We start from the raw sequence: 17629 nt of genomic DNA, 5'->3' as shown, positions 1-17629 counted from the left end.
TACCCTGCCATACCGATCCTAGCTGTACCCTACCCAGCCCTACTGGTTCTAGCTGTATACCCTATCCTGCCTTTCTAGCCCTAGCTGTACCCTACCCTGCTCTACTAGCCCTAGCTGTACCCTGCCCTGCTCTACTGGCCCCAGCTGTATACCCTACCCTGCCATTCCAGTCCTAGCTGTAACCTACCCTGCTCTATTGGCCCCAGCTATATACCCTACCCTTCCATACCGATCCTAGCTGTACCCTACCCAGCCCTACTGGTTTTAGCTGTATACCCTACCCTGCCTTTCTAGCCCTAGCTGTACCCTTCCCTACCATACCGGTCCTAGCTGTACCCTACCCTGCCCTACTGGTTCTAGCTGTATACCTAACCCTGCTCTACTAGCCCTAGCTATACCCTACCTGCCCTACTGGTTCTAGCTATATACCCTACCATGCCTTTCTGGCCCTAGCTGTACCCTACCCTGCCCTGTTGGCCTCCAGCTGCATCCTATCCTGCTCTACTAGCCCTAGCTGTACCCTACCCTACCCTACTGGTTCTAGCTGTACCCTACCCTGCCCTGCTCGCCCCCAGCTGCATCCTACCCTGCTCTACTAGCCCTAGCTGTCTACCCTGCCCTACTGGTTCTAGCTGTATACCCTATCCTGCCTTTCTAGCCCTAGCTGTACCCTACCCTGCCCTGCTCGCCCCCAGCTGCATCCTACCCTGCTCTACTAGCCCTAGCAGTACCCTGCCCTGCTCTACTAGCCCTAGCTGTACCCTGCCCTGCTCTACTGGCCCCAGCTGTATCCCCTACCCTGACATTCCGGTCCTAGCTGTACCCTACCCTGCTCTACTAGCCCTAGCTGTACCCTACCCTGCTCTACTAGCCCTAGCTGTACCCTACCCTGCCCTACTGGTTCTAGCTGTATACCCTACCCTGCCTTTCTAGCCTTAGCTGTACCCTACCCTGCCCTGTTGGACTCAGCTGCATCCTACCCTGCCCTATTGGTTCTAGCTGTATACCCTATCCTGCTCTACTGGCCCCAGCTATACCCTACCCTGCTCTACTGGCTTCAGCTGTACCCTATCCTGCCTTTCTAGCCCTAGCTGTACCCTATACCCTACCCTGCTCGCCTCCAGCTGCATCCTATCCTGCTCTACTAGCCCTAGCTGTACCCTACCCTGCCCTATTGGTTCTAGCTGTATACCCTATCCTGCTCTACTGGCCCCAGCTATACCCTACCCTGCTCTACTGGCTTCAGCTGTACCCTATCCTGCCTTTCTAGTCCTAGCTGTACCCTATACCCTACCCTGCTCGCCTCCAGCTGCATCCTATCCTGCTCTACTAGCCCTAACTGTACCCTACCCAGCCCTACTGGTTTTAGCTGTATACCCTACCCTGCTTTCTAGCCCTAGCTGTACCCTTCCCTACCATACCGGTCCTAGCTGTACCCTACCCTGCCCTACTGGTTCTAGCTGTATACCCTACCATGCCTTTCTAGCCCTAGCAGTACCCTGCCCTGCTCGCCCCCAGCTGCATCCTACCCTGCTCTACTAGCCCTAGCTGTACCCTACCCTGCTCTACTAGCCCTAGCTGTACCCTACCTGCCCTACTGGTTCTACCTGTATACCCTATCCTGCCTTTCTAGCCCTAGCAGTACCCTGCCCTGCTCTACTGGCCCCAGCTATATACCCTACCCTGCCATTCCAGTCCTAGCTGTACCCTACTCTGCTCTATTGGCCCCAGCTATATACCCTACCCTGCCATTCCAGTCCTAGCTGTACCCTACCCTGCTCTATTGGCCCCAGCTATATACCCTACCCTGCCATACCGATCCTAGCTGTACCCTACCCAGCCCTACTGGTTCTAGCTGTATACCCTATCCTGCCTTTCTAGCCCTAGCTGTACCCTACCCTGCTCTACTAGCCCTAGCTGTACCCTGCCCTGCTCTACTGGCCCCAGCTGTATACCCTACCCTGCCATTCCAGTCCTAGCTGTAACCTACCCTGCTCTATTGGCCCCAGCTATATACCCTACCCTTCCATACCGATCCTAGCTGTACCCTACCCAGCCCTACTGGTTTTAGCTGTATACCCTACCCTGCCTTTCTAGCCCTAGCTGTACCCTTCCCTACCATACCGGTCCTAGCTGTACCCTACCCTGCCCTACTGGTTCTAGCTGTATACCTAACCCTGCTCTACTAGCCATAGCTATACCCTACCTGCCCTACTGGTTCTAGCTATATACCCTACCATGCCTTTCTGGCCCTAGCTGTACCCTACCCTGCCCTGTTGGCCTCCAGCTGCATCCTATCCTGCTCTACTAGCCCTAGCTGTACCCTACCCTACCCTACTGGTTCTAGCTGTACCCTACCCTGCCCTGCTCGCCCCCAGCTGCATCCTACCCTGCTCTACTAGCCCTAGCTGTCTACCCTGCCCTACTGGTTCTAGCTGTATACCCTATCCTGCCTTTCTAGCCCTAGCTGTACCCTACCCTGCCCTGCTCGCCCCCAGCTGCATCCTACCCTGCTCTACTAGCCCTAGCAGTACCCTGCCCTGCTCTACTAGCCCTAGCTGTACCCTGCCCTGCTCTACTGGCCCCAGCTGTATCCCCTACCCTGACATTCCGGTCCTAGCTGTACCCTACCCTGCTCTACTAGCCCTAGCTGTACCCTACCCTGCTCTACTAGCCCTAGCTGTACCCTACCCTGCCCTACTGGTTCTAGCTGTATACCCTACCCTGCCTTTCTAGCCTTAGCTGTACCCTACCCTGCCCTGTTGGACTCAGCTGCATCCTACCCTGCCCTATTGGTTCTAGCTGTATACCCTATCCTGCTCTACTGGCCCCAGCTATACCCTACCCTGCTCTACTGGCTTCAGCTGTACCCTATCCTGCCTTTCTAGCCCTAGCTGTACCCTATACCCTACCCTGCTCGCCTCCAGCTGCATCCTATCCTGCTCTACTAGCCCTAGCTGTACCCTACCCTGCCCTATTGGTTCTAGCTGTATACCCTATCCTGCTCTACTGGCCCCAGCTATACCCTACCCTGCTCTACTGGCTTCAGCTGTACCCTATCCTGCCTTTCTAGTCCTAGCTGTACCCTATACCCTACCCTGCTCGCCTCCAGCTGCATCCTATCCTGCTCTACTAGCCCTAACTGTACCCTACCCAGCCCTACTGGTTTTAGCTGTATACCCTACCCTGCTTTCTAGCCCTAGCTGTACCCTTCCCTACCATACCGGTCCTAGCTGTACCCTACCCTGCCCTACTGGTTCTAGCTGTATACCCTACCATGCCTTTCTAGCCCTAGCTGTACCCTACCCTGCCCTCTTGGACCCCAGCTGCATCCTACCCTGCCCTTCTGGTTCTAGCTGTATACCCTATCCTGCTCTACTGGCCCCAGCTATACCCTACCCTGCTCTACTGGCCTCAGCTGTACCCTTTCCTGCCTTATTGGCCCTAGCTGTACCCTACCCTGCTCTACTAGGCCTAGCTATACCCTACCTGCCCTACTGGTTCTAGCTGTATACCCTACCATGCCTTTCTAGCCCTAGCTGTACCCTACCCTGCCCTGCTCGCCTCCAGCTGCATCCTATCCTGCTCTACTAGCCCTAGCTGTACCCTACCCTACCCTACTGGTTCTAGCTGTATACCCTATCCTGCCTTTCTAGCCCTAGCTGTACCCTACCCTGCCCTGCTAGCCCCCAGTTGCATCCTACCCTGCTCTACTAGCCCTAGCAGTACCCTGCCCTGCTCTACTGGCCCCAGCTGAACCTGCCATTCCAGTCCTAGCTGTAACCAACCCTGCTCTACTGGCCCCAGCTATATACCCTACCCTGCCATTCCGGTCCTAGCTGTACCCTACCCTGCTCTACTAGCCCTAGCTGTACCCTACCCTGCCCTACTGGTTCTAGCTGTATACCCTATCCTGCCTTTCTAGCCCTAGCCTTACCCTACTACTGGCGATCCTAGTTGTACCCTACCCAGCCCTACTGGTTTTAGCTGTATACCCTGCTCGCCTCCAGCTGCATCCTACCCTGCTCTACTAGCCCTAGCAGTACCCTGCCCTGCTCTACTGGCCCCAACTGCATCCTACCCTGCTCTACTAGCCCTAGCAGTACCCTGCCCTGCCATTCTGGTTCTAGCTGTACCCTACCCTGCTCTACTGGCACCAGCTATATACCCTACCCTGCCATACCGGTCCTAGACGTACCCTACCCTGCTCTAATAGCCATAGCTGTACCCTACCCTGCTCTACTGGCACTAGCTGTACCCTACCCTGCTCTACTGGCCCCAGCTGTATACTCTACCCTGCCATTCAGGTCCTAGCTGTACCCAACCCTGCCCTGCTTGCCCCCAACTGCATTCTACCTAGCCCTACTGGCCCCAGCTGTACCCTGTTCTGCTCTTCTGGCACTAGCTGTACCCTACCCTGCCCTACTAGCCCTAGCTGTACCCTACCCTGCTCTACTGGCAATAGCTGTACCCTACCCTGCTTTACTGGCCCCAGCTGTATACTCTACCCTGCCATTCAGGTCCTAGCTGTACCCAACCCTGCCCTGCTTGCCCCCAACTGCATTCTACCTAGCCCTACTGGCCCCAGCTGTCCCCTGTTCTGCTCTTCTGGCACTAGCTGTACCTTCCCTGCCCTACTAGCCCTAGCTGTACCCTACCTTGCTCTACTAGCCCTAGCCGTACCCTGCCCTGCTCTACTGGACCCTACCCTGCCATTCCGGCCCTAGCTGTACCCTACCATGCTCTACTAGCCCTAGCTGTACCCTACCCTGCCCTGCTTACCCCCAGCTGCATTCTACCTAGCCCTACTGGCCCCAGCTGTACCCTACCCTGCTCTTTTGGCCCCAGCTGTACCCTACCCTGCTCTTTTGGCACTAGCTGTACCCTACCCTGCCCTACTAGCCCTAGCTGTAAAACCTAACCTGCCATACCGGTCCAAGCTGTACCGTACCCTGCTCTACTGGCACTAGCTGTACCGTACCCTGCTCTACTGGCACTAGCTGTACCCTACCCTGCTCTACTGGCACTAGCTGTACCCTACCCTGCTCTACTGGCCCCAGCTGTATACTCTACCCTGCCATTCAGGTCCTAGCTGTACCCTAACCTGCTCTACTGGCCCCAGCTATATACCCTAACGTGCTCTACTGGCCCCAGCTGTATACCCTAACGTGCTCTACTGGCCCCAGCTGTATACCCTACCCTGCCACACCGGTACTAGTTGTACCCTGCTCTACAAGCCTTAGCTGTATACCCTACCCAGCCACACCGGTACTAGTTGTACCCTGCTCTACAAGCCCTAGCTGTACCCAACCCTGCCCTGCTTGCCCCCAACTGCATTCTACCTAGCCCTACTGGCCCCAGCTGTACCCTGCCCTGCTCTTCTGGCACTAGCTGTACCCTACCCTGCCCTACTAGCCCTAGCTGTACCCTACCTTGCTCTACTAGCCCTAGCCGTACCCTACCCTGCTCTACTAGCCCTAGCTGTATAACCTACCCTGCCATACCAGTCCAAGCTGTACCCTACCCTGCTCTATTGGCACTAGCTGTACCCTATCCTGCCTTATTGGCCCTAGCTGTACCCTACCCTGCTCTACTAGCCCTAGCTGTACCCTACCCTGCCCTGCTTGCCCCCAGCTGCATTCTACCCAGGCCTACTGGCCCCAACTGTACCCTACCCTGATCTACTAGCACTAGCCATACCCTACCCTGCTCTACTGGCCCCAGCTGTATACCCTAACGTGCTCTACTGGCCCCAGCTGTATACCCTACCCAGCCACACCGGTACTAGTTGTACCCTGCTCTACAAGCCCTAGCTGTATCCTACCCTGCCCTGCTCGCCCCAGCTGCATCCTACCCTGCCTTACTGGCCCCAGCTGTACCCTGCTCTGCCCTACTGGCCCTAGCTGTACCCTACCCTGCTATACTACCCTGCCCTGCTTGCCCCCAGCTGCATTCTACCCAGCCCTACTGGCCCCAGCTGTACCCTGCCCTGCTCTTTTGGCACTAGCTGTACCCTACCCTGCCCTACTAGCCCTATTTGTACCCTACCCTGCTCTACTAGCCCTAGCCGTACCCTAGCCTGTTCTACTAGCCCTAGCTGTATAACCTACCCTGCCATACCGGTCCAAGCTGTACCCTACCCTGCTCTATTGGCACTAGCTGTACCCTATCCTGCCTTATTGGCCCTAGCTGTACCCTACCCTGCCCTGCTTGCCCCCAGCTGCATTCTACCCAGGCCTACTGGCCCCAACTGTACCCTACCCTGCTCTACTGGCACTAGCTGTACCCTACCCTGCTCTACTGGCCCCAGCTGTATACCCTAACGTGCTCTACTGGCCCCAGCTGTATACCCTACCCTGCCACACCGGTACTAGTTGTACCCTGCTCTACAAGCCCTAGCTGTATCCTACCCTGCTCTACTGGTCCCTGCCCTACTGGTTCTAGATGTATACCCTACCATGCCTTAATAGCCCCAGCTGTACCCTACTCTTCCCTGCCCTGCCCCTTTTGTCCCCAGCTGCATTCTACCCAGCCCTACTGGCCCCAGCAGAATAACCTACCCTGCCATACCGGTCCTAGCTGTACCCTACCCTGCTCTACTGGCCCCAGCTATATACCCTACCCTGCCATTCCGGTCCTAGCTGTACCCTACCCTGCTCTACTAGCCCTAGCTGTACCCTACCCTGCCCTACTGGTTCTAGCTGTATACCCTGCTCGCCTCCAGCTGCATCCTACCCTGCTCTACTAGCCCTAGCAGTACCCTGCTCTGCTCTACTGGCCCCAACTGCATCCTACCCTGCTCTACTAGCCCTAGCAGTACCCTACTACTGGCGATCCTAGTTGTACCCTACCCAGCCCTACTGGTTTTAGCTGTATACCCTGCTCGCCTCCAGCTGCATCCTACCCTGCTCTACTAGCCCTAGCAGTACCCTGCCCTGCTCTACTGGCCCCAACTGCATCCTACCCTGCTCTACTAGCCCTAGCAGTACCCTGCCCTGCCATTCTGGTTCTAGCTGTACCCTACCCTGCTCTACTGGCACCAGCTATATACCCTACCCTGCCATACCGGTCCTAGACGTACCCTACCCTGCTCTAATAGCCATAGCTGTACCCTACCCTGCTCTACTGGCAATAGCTGTACCCTACCCTGCTCTACTGGCCCCAGCTGTATACTCTACCCTGCCATTCAGGTCCTAGCTGTACCCAACCCTGCCCTGCTTGCCCCCAACTGCATTCTACCTAGCCCTACTGGCCCCAGCTGTACCCTGTTCTGCTCTTCTGGCACTAGCTGTACCCTACCCTGCCCTACTAGCCCTAGCTGTACCCTACCCTGCTCTACTGGCAATAGCTGTACCCTACCCTGCTCTACTGGCCCCAGCTGTATACTCTACCCTGCCATTCAGGTCCTAGCTGTACCCAACCCTGCCCTGCTTGCCCCCAACTGCATTCTACCTAGCCCTACTGGCCCCAGCTGTCCCCTGTTCTGCTCTTCTGGCACTAGCTGTACCTTCCCTGCCCTACTAGCCCTAGCTGTACCCTACCTTGCTCTACTAGCCCTAGCCGTCCCTGCCCTGCTCTACTGGGCCCAGCTGTATACCCTACCCTGCCATTCCGGCCCTAGCTGTACCCTACCATGCTCTACTAGCCCTAGCTGTACCCTACCCTGCCCTGCTTACCCCCAGCTGCATTCTACCTAGCCCTACTGGCCCCAGCTGTCCCCTGTTCTGCTCTTCTGGCACTAGCTGTACCTTCCCTGCCCTACTAGCCCTAGCTGTACCCTACCTTGCTCTACTAGCCCTAGCCGTCCCTGCCCTGCTCTACTGGGCCCAGCTGTATACCCTACCCTGCCTTTCTAGCCCTAGCTGTACCCTACCCTGCCCTGCTCGCCCCCAGCTGCATCCTACCCTGCTCTACTAGCCCTAGCAGTACCCTGCCCTGCTCTACTGGCCCTAGCTGTACCCTGCCCTGCTCTACTGGCCCCAGCTGTATCCCCTACCCTGACATTCCGGTCCTAGCTGTACCCTACCCTGCTCTACTAGCCCTAGCTGTACCCTACCCTGCCCTACTGGTTCTAGCTGTATACCCTACCCTGCCTTTCTAGCCTTAGCTGTACCCTACCCTGCCCTGTTGGACTCAGCTGCATCCTACCCTGCCCTATTGGTTCTAGCTGTATACCCTATCCTGCTCTACTGGCCCCAGCTATACCCTACCCTGCTCTACTGGCTTCAGCTGTACCCTATCCTGCCTTTCTAGCCCTAGCTGTACCCTATACCCTACCCTGCTCGCCTCCAGCTGCATCCTATCCTGCTCTACTAGCCCTAGCTGTACCCTACCCTGCCCTATTGGTTCTAGCTGTATACCCTATCCTGCTCTACTGGCCCCAGCTATACCCTACCCTGCTCTACTGGCTTCAGCTGTACCCTATCCTGCCTTTCTAGTCCTAGCTGTACCCTATACCCTACCCTGCTCGCCTCCAGCTGCATCCTATCCTGCTCTACTAGCCCTAACTGTACCCTACCCAGCCCTACTGGTTTTAGCTGTATACCCTACCCTGCTTTCTAGCCCTAGCTGTACCCTTCCCTACCATACCGGTCCTAGCTGTACCCTACCCTGCCCTACTGGTTCTAGCTGTATACCCTACCATGCCTTTCTAGCCCTAGCTGTACCCTACCCTGCCCTCTTGGACCCCAGCTGCATCCTACCCTGCCCTTCTGGTTCTAGCTGTATACCCTATCCTGCTCTACTGGCCCCAGCTATACCCTACCCTGCTCTACTGGCCTCAGCTGTACCCTTTCCTGCCTTATTGGCCCTAGCTGTACCCTACCCTGCTCTACTAGGCCTAGCTATACCCTACCTGCCCTACTGGTTCTAGCTGTATACCCTACCATGCCTTTCTAGCCCTAGCTGTACCCTACCCTGCCCTGCTCGCCTCCAGCTGCATCCTATCCTGCTCTACTAGCCCTAGCTGTACCCTACCCTACCCTACTGGTTCTAGCTGTATACCCTATCCTGCCTTTCTAGCCCTAGCTGTACCCTACCCTGCCCTGCTAGCCCCCAGTTGCATCCTACCCTGCTCTACTAGCCCTAGCAGTACCCTGCCCTGCTCTACTGGCCCCAGCTGAACCTGCCATTCCAGTCCTAGCTGTAACCAACCCTGCTCTACTGGCCCCAGCTATATACCCTACCCTGCCATACCGGTCCTAGCTGTAACCTACCTTGCTCTACTAGCCCTAGCTGTACCCTACCCTGCCCTACTGGTTCTAGCTGTATACCCTATCCTGCCTTTCTAGCCCTAGCCTTACCCTACTACTGGCGATCCTAGTTGTACCCTACCCAGCCCTACTGGTTTTAGCTGTATACCCTGCTCGCCTCCAGCTGCATCCTACCCTGCTCTACTAGCCCTAGCAGTACCCTGCCCTGCTCTACTGGCCCCAACTGCATCCTACCCTGCTCTACTAGCCCTAGCAGTACCCTGCCCTGCCATTCTGGTTCTAGCTGTACCCTACCCTGCTCTACTGGCACCAGCTATATACCCTACCCTGCCATACCGGTCCTAGACGTACCCTACCCTGCTCTAATAGCCATAGCTGTACCCTACCCTGCTCTACTGGCACTAGCTGTACCCTACCCTGCTCTACTGGCCCCAGCTGTATACTCTACCCTGCCATTCAGGTCCTAGCTGTACCCAACCCTGCCCTGCTTGCCCCCAACTGCATTCTACCTAGCCCTACTGGCCCCAGCTGTACCCTGTTCTGCTCTTCTGGCACTAGCTGTACCCTACCCTGCCCTACTAGCCCTAGCTGTACCCTACCATGCTCTACTGGCAATAGCTGTACCCTACCCTGCTCTACTGGCCCCAGCTGTATACTCTACCCTGCCATTCAGGTCCTAGCTGTACCCAACCCTGCCCTGCTTGCCCCCAACTGCATTCTACTTAGCCCTACTGGCCCCAGCTGTCCCCTGTTCTGCTCTTCTGGCACTAGCTGTACCCTACCCTGCCCTACTAGCCCTAGCTGTACCCTACCTTGCTCTACTAGCCCTAGCCGTACCCTGCCCTGCTCTACTGGACCCTACCCTGCCATTCCGGCCCTAGCTGTACCCTACCATGCTCTACTAGCCCTAGCTGTACCCTACCCTGCCCTGCTTACCCCCAGCTGCATTCTACCTAGCCCTACTGGCCCCAGCTGTACCCTACCCTGCTCTTTTGGCCCCAGCTGTACCCTACCCTGCTCTTTTGGCACTAGCTGGACCCTACCCTGCCCTACTAGCCCTAGCTGTAAAACCTAACCTGCCATACCGGTCCAAGCTGTACCGTACCCTGCTCTACTGGCACTAGCTGTACCGTACCCTGCTCTACTGGCACTAGCTGTACCCTACCCTGCTCTACTGGCACTAGCTGTACCCTACCCTGCTCTACTGGCCCCAGCTGTATACTCTACCCTGCCATTCAGGTCCTAGCTGTACCCTAACCTGCTCTACTGGCCCCAGCTATATACCCTAACGTGCTCTACTGGCCCCAGCTGTATACCCTAACGTGCTCTACTGGCCCCAGCTGTATACCCTACCCTGCCACACCGGTACTAGTTGTACCCTGCTCTACAAGCCCTAGCTGTATACCCTACCCAGCCACACCGGTACTAGTTGTACCCTGCTCTACAAGCCCTAGCTGTACCCAACCCTGCCCTGCTTGCCCCCAACTGCATTCTACCTAGCCCTACTGGCCCCAGCTGTACCCTGCCCTGCTCTTCTGGCACTAGCTGTACCCTACCCTGCCCTACTAGCCCTAGCTGTACCCTACCTTGCTCTACTAGCCCTAGCCGTACCCTACCCTGCTCTACTAGCCCTAGCTGTATAACCTACCCTGCCATACCAGTCCAAGCTGTACCCTACCCTGCTCTATTGGCACTAGCTGTACCCTATCCTGCCTTATTGGCCCTAGCTGTACCCTACCCTGCTCTACTAGCCCTAGCTGTACCCTACCCTGCCCTGCTTGCCCCCAGCTGCATTCTACCCAGGCCTACTGGCCCCAACTGTACCCTACCCTGATCTACTAGCACTAGCCATACCCTACCCTGCTCTACTGGCCCCAGCTGTATACCCTACCCTGCCACACCGGTACTAGTTGTACCCTGCTCTACAAGCCCTAGCTGTATCCTACCCTGCTCTACTGGTCCCTGCCCTACTGGTTCTAGATGTATACCCTACCATGCCTTAATAGCCCCAGCTGTACCCTACTCTTCCCTGCCCTGCCCCTTTTGTCCCCAGCTGCATTCTACCCAGCCCTACTGGCCCCAGCAGAATAACCTACCCTGCCATACCGGTCCTAGCTGTACCCTACCCTGCTCTACTGGCACCAGCTATATACCCTACCCTGCCATTCCGGTTTAGCTTTACCCTACCCTGCTCTACTGGGCCCAGCTGTATACCCTACCCTTCCATACCGGTCCTAGACATACCCTACCCTGCTCTACTGGGCCCAGCTATATATGCATTACCTCGTAGCCCTCGTACACTACCTACCCTTTTATTAGTTTTTTTACCCTACATTACCCTACCAGTAGTCCTGCCCCAACACTGCCCAACCAGTAGCCCTGCACCCAACACTGCCCTACCAGTAGCCCTACACCCTAGTTTTCGTACACTACACCACACTACATCTTTCTTAGCTCTGTTGCCCTACCAGTAGCCCTGCACCCAACACTCCATTACCTCGTATCCCTCGTACACTACGCTACCCTTTTATTAGCTTCTTTACCCTACATTACCCTACCAGTAGTCCTGCGCCCAACACTGCCCTCCCCAGTAGCCCTGCACCCAACACCGCTCTAGCCCAGCCCCTGTACACTACGCTACCCCTTTATTAGCTCCATTACCAACTCTGCACACAACACTGCCTATCACCAGTCATGCAAACAACACTTCCTTATCAGTAGCCCTGCACCCTACCATTAGTCATGCACACAACACTGCCCTATCAGTAGCCCTTGCTGTCCCTTAATTACCTCTGCTACCCTGCACTCTACACTGCCTCTCCCTTAAGCCCCTAAACCTTCACTGCCCTACCCGTATCCTGTACCTACTCTACACTGCCCTACCAACTGCCTTTTCAGCCTCTGTACCCTATGCTACCCTCCCTACCACCAACTGCCTTTACAGCCTCTGTACCCTATCCCGTAACCTCTGTACCCTATGGTACCCTAACCTGTACCCTCGATACTCTATGCTACCCTAGCCTGTAACGTCGGTACCCTATGCTACCCTCCCTACCACCAACTGCCTTTACAGCCTCTGTACCCTATCCCGTACCCTCGGTACTCTATGCTACCCTAGCCTGTAACCTTGTTACTCTATGCTACCCTAACCTGTAACCTCGGTACCCTATGCTACCCTTTCTCGTAACCTCGGTACCCTATGCTACCCTACCTCGTAACCTCTACTCCCTATGCTACCCTACCTCGTAACCTCTACGCCCTACCCCATAGCCCCTGTACCCCCCAAACCATAATGATTGTGATTATTATTTAAATAAATATAAATAAATAAATAAATAAATTATAAGGGGCCACTCACATCTTAGGAGTCTTAAGAATTGTAAATCCTCCATTCTGGTAGAGAAGGCCATCCTCTAAGAAGTAGTAACTAGTACAATCCAGATGTTGTCCAGCAGAACTGAGAATCCCAGCAGCCTGGACAAACATCACAGCTAGAGTTGTACAATACATGCTGAATGGCTCAACATATCAGGCCTACTAGTTAAATAACCTAATATCTATTACTGTTATTTTGGAGTTTTCAAGATTATATCCTAAAGAACTGTTGAAATAGTAGGAACTTGGAAGTTATATTATGGTTGCATTAACATATCTGCAAAATAGATCGCAAAGTTGTATGCAGCTTTCTCTCCAACTTTGTGTATGTATATGATGAACCAATCTCACAATGCATTGGAACCATGTTGGGTTGATCCATAATGCATTGAGAAACTTGGTTCTTTTTAGCACATATCCTGTTTCAAGCTATGGATGATGACACCTCTTTTTCCTTGGCGTCCTTAGATGCTGTTCCAGTTACCAGAGAAATGTTATATAACTACACATATGGAGAGGGAGTGAGAGATAGTGTCTGCTCTGGTCAGAACTCCGTGAGACACTGAAACTTTGACAAACATCGGAGCGGTTGGACTACTTAACAACATCCAGGATTCAACCCAACCGAGAACTTCATGATTTGTCCACTCCAAATACCTCTACCATTGTCTTGCAGCCGTGTGGTCACACTGAATTATCAATTGTATAAAACTGGTGTCAATAAAATATGATTTTAACATAAACAGTTGTTCTGACTAAACCTAATCGTGGATGAGGTTAATTTAGGGTAAATACAGAAAAGTTAGTTTTAATTTGGCAGTAAGGTAGGTGGGGCACGCGGGAGGGACTATGGCTAACATTTCTATTAGTGTCAGCGTCCGCCGCTAGAACCGATAAGTTGAAAAAATTTAAATAAAATTTATAATGTTTAGTTATAAAATCAACTTTTTAATCATAAAATTAAACTGTCATAACCTAACCTAACCAACCAATCTTGCTGATAATATAACAAGATATATAACAAAAAAATCAAATGAATGTTTGCTTATAATCTTTAATTGTAAAATTAATTTTAAAATTTAGTATTATAAAATTATAAACTGTCATAACCTAACCTAACCAACCAAACTTGCTGATAATATAAAAAAGATATAAGATAAAAATCAAAAAAAGGTTTACTTAAAAAAAACTTTCTGTTCATAAATAAAATTATAAATGCATCAAATTCTATTAAAAGATGTACAGTTTAAGAAGTAGTCACATTCAAAGCAAAATCTTTGACAAAAAGTAAATGTCCCCGGCTGGTTTCTTTCTGGAGACCTCCTGAACACCAGACCGAAACGCTATCAACTATGCCACGAACGCCGCTGGAATCACATCGTCTCGTTAGGGTAATCGTGATGCCTCAAGAGAAGACATTAGCCACATGACGTCACCACACCTTTAGCCAGAGTCCCTCCCGTATGCTTATTCTGTAAGGTAGTATGTTTGACCAGACTTGGCTTGAAAGTGAGGCTAATTTTGGCGGGATTCGCTGCCTGCTAACGTTTAGGTTGCAGAGGTTAAAAAATACTGGTTTATGGAAATTACTGATAAATTACTGATAAAGACTGGCAAAAAATCAAATTACATAAAATAAATTATAAAATTTCAAAATTTCCAAAGACAGTAAAATCTAACCCATTACTCATGTAACTAACCTACTACAATCGTTACCTTCAGGGCTTCAATCGTTACTACAGGGTACCTTTGACTATTAATACAACTAGACATTCCATCCCCATGTTAAAATTTGTAGCCAGTTCTTTTACCAAAATTTTCGTAGTTGATGTGAGCCACCGACAGATTGTGCTGATCAAAATTGCTAATTTCTGTCAAATACACAATCTTTTTTACTAATTCAAACTAATGGAAGGACTTATTGTGAGCTATATATCAACTGTTATGACCCATCAACGTGGCCAGCAACAAAAATAAGGTAGGAAATAGAATTTTTAGAAATATAAATTTAGTCACTAGCACATTCTGTCTGCCCAGCCCTGCTCGCCCCCAGCTGTAATCTACGATGCCCTGCCCGTCAGTCTCCAGCTGTAAACCCTGCCCTGTTAGCCCAGCTGTACTCTATACTGCCTTGTTCGCCCTAGCTGTACCCTACGATGCCCTGATACACCCAGCTGTACTCTATACCTTGCAATTTTCGCCCTAGCTGTACCCTACGATGCCCTGCTACATCCAGCTGTACTCTATACTGCCCTTTTCGCCCTAGCTGTACCCTACGATGCCCTGTTACACCCAGCTGTACTCTATACTGCCCTGTTCGCCCTAGCTGCACCCTACGCTGTCCTGCTCGCCCCAGCTGTACTCTACCCAGCCCCCAGCTGCACCCTACCCTGCTCTGGTACAACCAGCTGTACCCCAATTCTGCCCTACTGGCCCCAGCTAACCTCTAGCCCCAGTACCCTACACTGCCCTCCAGTAGCTCTAATAGTTTAAAGTGCCCTACCAGCCCCAGTACCCTATCGGTACTACCCTAGCCTGTTACCGCATTACCCTACACTGTCCTACCTGTAGCCCCTTTAACTGGAAGACTGTATAAGTGAGTAAATTTAAAGCACATTCAGCCCAAAAATCGTCTCAGTCTAATATCACACGTTTAATTTTAATCAACCTATATCAAGTAGGTAGTAAATGTGAAGTGCTACTCACAAGATCTGAGGGGTCTTGAGAATTCTAAATCCTCCGTTCTGGTGGGGCAAGACATCCCTAAGAAGTAATAGCATCACCCGACAATCATCCCCATGAGGTCCACAGATTGTCCAGCAGAACTGAGAATCTCAGCAGCACCCAGGGTAGGTACGGAGCCTGGACATACATACATCACAGCTGGATTTGCACAATACATGCTGAATTGGTCGTCATATCAGGCCTACTTAGCTCTCAGTTTAATTCTCTAGAGTTTTTGATAAAAATATCTTATTATGTTATTTTAAACTAAATCCAAATATGACACAAATGTTTGTAGAAATTCCATGTACACATATCATAATGGGTTTCTTAATTTATTCTTGGTGGCAACACGCCTTAATTTAAACGAGAGTTATTACAAACACACTTTAATTCATTTTAAACATATAACTTACAATCGTTAGTTTAAAAATAATGTACCATGGCAACCACTAAATAGCAAGACTCTCAAACAGTAAATCAACCTTTTAAAACCTAAGCTTGAGTATAGCTCAGGGTGTTAGTTTGTTGTATCTCACCTGCAAGCGCTATTGTGCTTATAGTGGCACTTCTTGAAATCGGCCAATGGTGGCATGGTAGCTCAGTCGGGGTTACACTGTCGATTGTAGCCTTGAGGTCTTTCTACATGTGTGGGTTCAAATCCCACACTTGGCTATCCATACTAAGCTCAATAATGTGTGGCTTAGCTGGCAGGAGGCGCCCACCTTAAATAAACGGTGTCCGGCTTGGGTAGAAGTTGATGGCATTATTGAGCTATGAGTTTAATAGGTATTGCACACAACACCTGTTTTGTGACCTTTTAACATTAGTATTGAGGATGTGTATTCCTAAAATAGTTTTGCCTGCACATCTGGAAAAATTCACACTTAACATGCAAACCACTGCAGTTCTGGATATAAGAAGGTATCAACTGACTACAAGATACCCGTACGTAGAACGGGCACACAGCTAGTATATTACTAGGTATGCGGCCTCATGTCTGCCAATTGAGCAGAGTGAGCATCGATATAAACAAATAACCTTATTTACAAATACAATTTGTTATTACAAATATTATAGATTACAACATAAAAAGATGAGTTAATGTTATTCATCAATAAACCTCATTAATTATATAGGGCTAAAAACCATCTTAAGATTTCCTTGATTCACTGGAAAACAAATTTCATCCCGTTCTCATCCCACAATCAGGATGGGAATGAAAAACCCCATTGAAATAAAAGTAAGATACCGTAATGTGGAGTTTGGAATACCTGGAGTATTTTGGCTTGCCTCCACCAAGAAGCACAGAAGCTGGGCCATTGTTTTCCGAAGTAGGTCTATTCGATTTTCACTTGCCTGTGAATGAAATATAAAAGAACATGAACTAAATAAAGATGATAGACAAAATTTTGGATTTTGTCATCATCCACCAATAATGGAATTGGGGGTTAGCATGGCCTTAGATTTGTAAATACTTTTATTAGTAAGCATTTTTCCCAGCAGAAAAATACAATTGGACAATTTGTGTTTGTTTTTTTTTGACAGAATTAATTTAAATTCAAAGTAGGGTTTGAACCTAGAGCTTTTTGGGAAGAGAATATTGGGTTTTTATCCCATTTGTAGATATTATTTTCAATGTTAATAGAATTGCAAACAATTTTGTTAGGCATATACCTCAGTTGCACTGGATGATCAGGATCATGGATTATAATTTTAATCCAACTTTTTTTATGCATGATCATCAGGTATTTATATATATTTTAGAAAACTTGTTTTATAATTTGATTCATTTAATAATAATTTTTTTACAAATTTCATCCCGTTCTCATCCCACAATCAGGATGGGAATGAAAAACCCCATTGAAATAAAAGTAAGATACCGTAATGTAGAGTTTGTAATACCTGGAGTATTTTGGCTTGCCTCCACCAAGAAGCTCAAAAGCTGGGCCATTGTTTTCTGAAGTAGGTCTATTCGATTTTCATTTGCCTGTGAATGAAACATAAAAGAACATGAAAAAAATAAAGATGATTGACTAAATTTTGGATTTTGTCAAATCCAGGTAGCTGTAACCCTACCCTGCCCTGCCCTGCTCGCCCCCAGCTGTACCCTACACTACCCTACTGGCCCTTGATGTACCCTACACTGCCCTCCTGGCCCTGTCTGTACCCTACCCTGCCCTGCTCGCCCCCAGCTGTACCTTACGCTGCCATGCTCGCCCCCAGCTGTACCCTAGCCTGCTATACTGGCCCTAGCTGTACCCTACCCTATGCTGCCCTGCCCTCCCCCAGCTGTACCCTAGCCTGCTATACTGGCC

At 51.2% G+C, this 17629-nt stretch overlaps 2 long non-coding RNA genes across 5 annotated transcripts in view; one reads left to right on the top strand and one right to left on the bottom strand.

Moving 5' to 3' along the window:
* LOC128983408 (uncharacterized) overlaps positions 1 to 13298 on the top strand; it is an 87084-nt gene extending 73786 nt beyond the window's left edge. Inside the window, exon 4 of the long non-coding RNA XR_008489844.1 lies at positions 13056 to 13298. This is a non-coding gene — a long non-coding RNA (uncharacterized LOC128983408). The remainder of the gene's footprint in view (positions 1 to 13055) is intronic.
* The window catches only part of LOC128983406 (uncharacterized), a 61684-nt gene extending 44407 nt beyond the window's left edge, over positions 1 to 17277 (bottom strand). Inside the window, exons 1-3 of one of the 4 annotated variants that reach the window (XR_008489843.1) lie at positions 17217 to 17277; positions 15294 to 15449; positions 12571 to 12686 (exon numbers count right to left, since the gene is read on the bottom strand). This is a non-coding gene — a long non-coding RNA (uncharacterized LOC128983406). Of the gene's footprint in view, positions 1 to 12570; positions 12687 to 15293; positions 15716 to 15850; positions 16207 to 16585; positions 16673 to 17216 lie in introns of those variants that run through there. The other 3 variants (XR_008489842.1, XR_008489841.1, XR_008489840.1) reach the window with 3 other exon arrangements.
* Positions 17278 to 17629: the final 352 nt, after the last annotated feature.

Source organism: Macrosteles quadrilineatus, unplaced genomic scaffold (assembly GCF_028750875.1).
Source record: "Macrosteles quadrilineatus isolate MER2022 unplaced genomic scaffold, UCM_ALF_1.0 Scaffold_1__1_contigs__length_201487025, whole genome shotgun sequence".
NCBI classification, from domain to species: domain Eukaryota; kingdom Metazoa; phylum Arthropoda; class Insecta; order Hemiptera; family Cicadellidae; genus Macrosteles; species Macrosteles quadrilineatus.
Note: the sequence above shows the minus strand (reverse complement) of the source record. Positions and strands in the feature narration are given on the sequence as shown.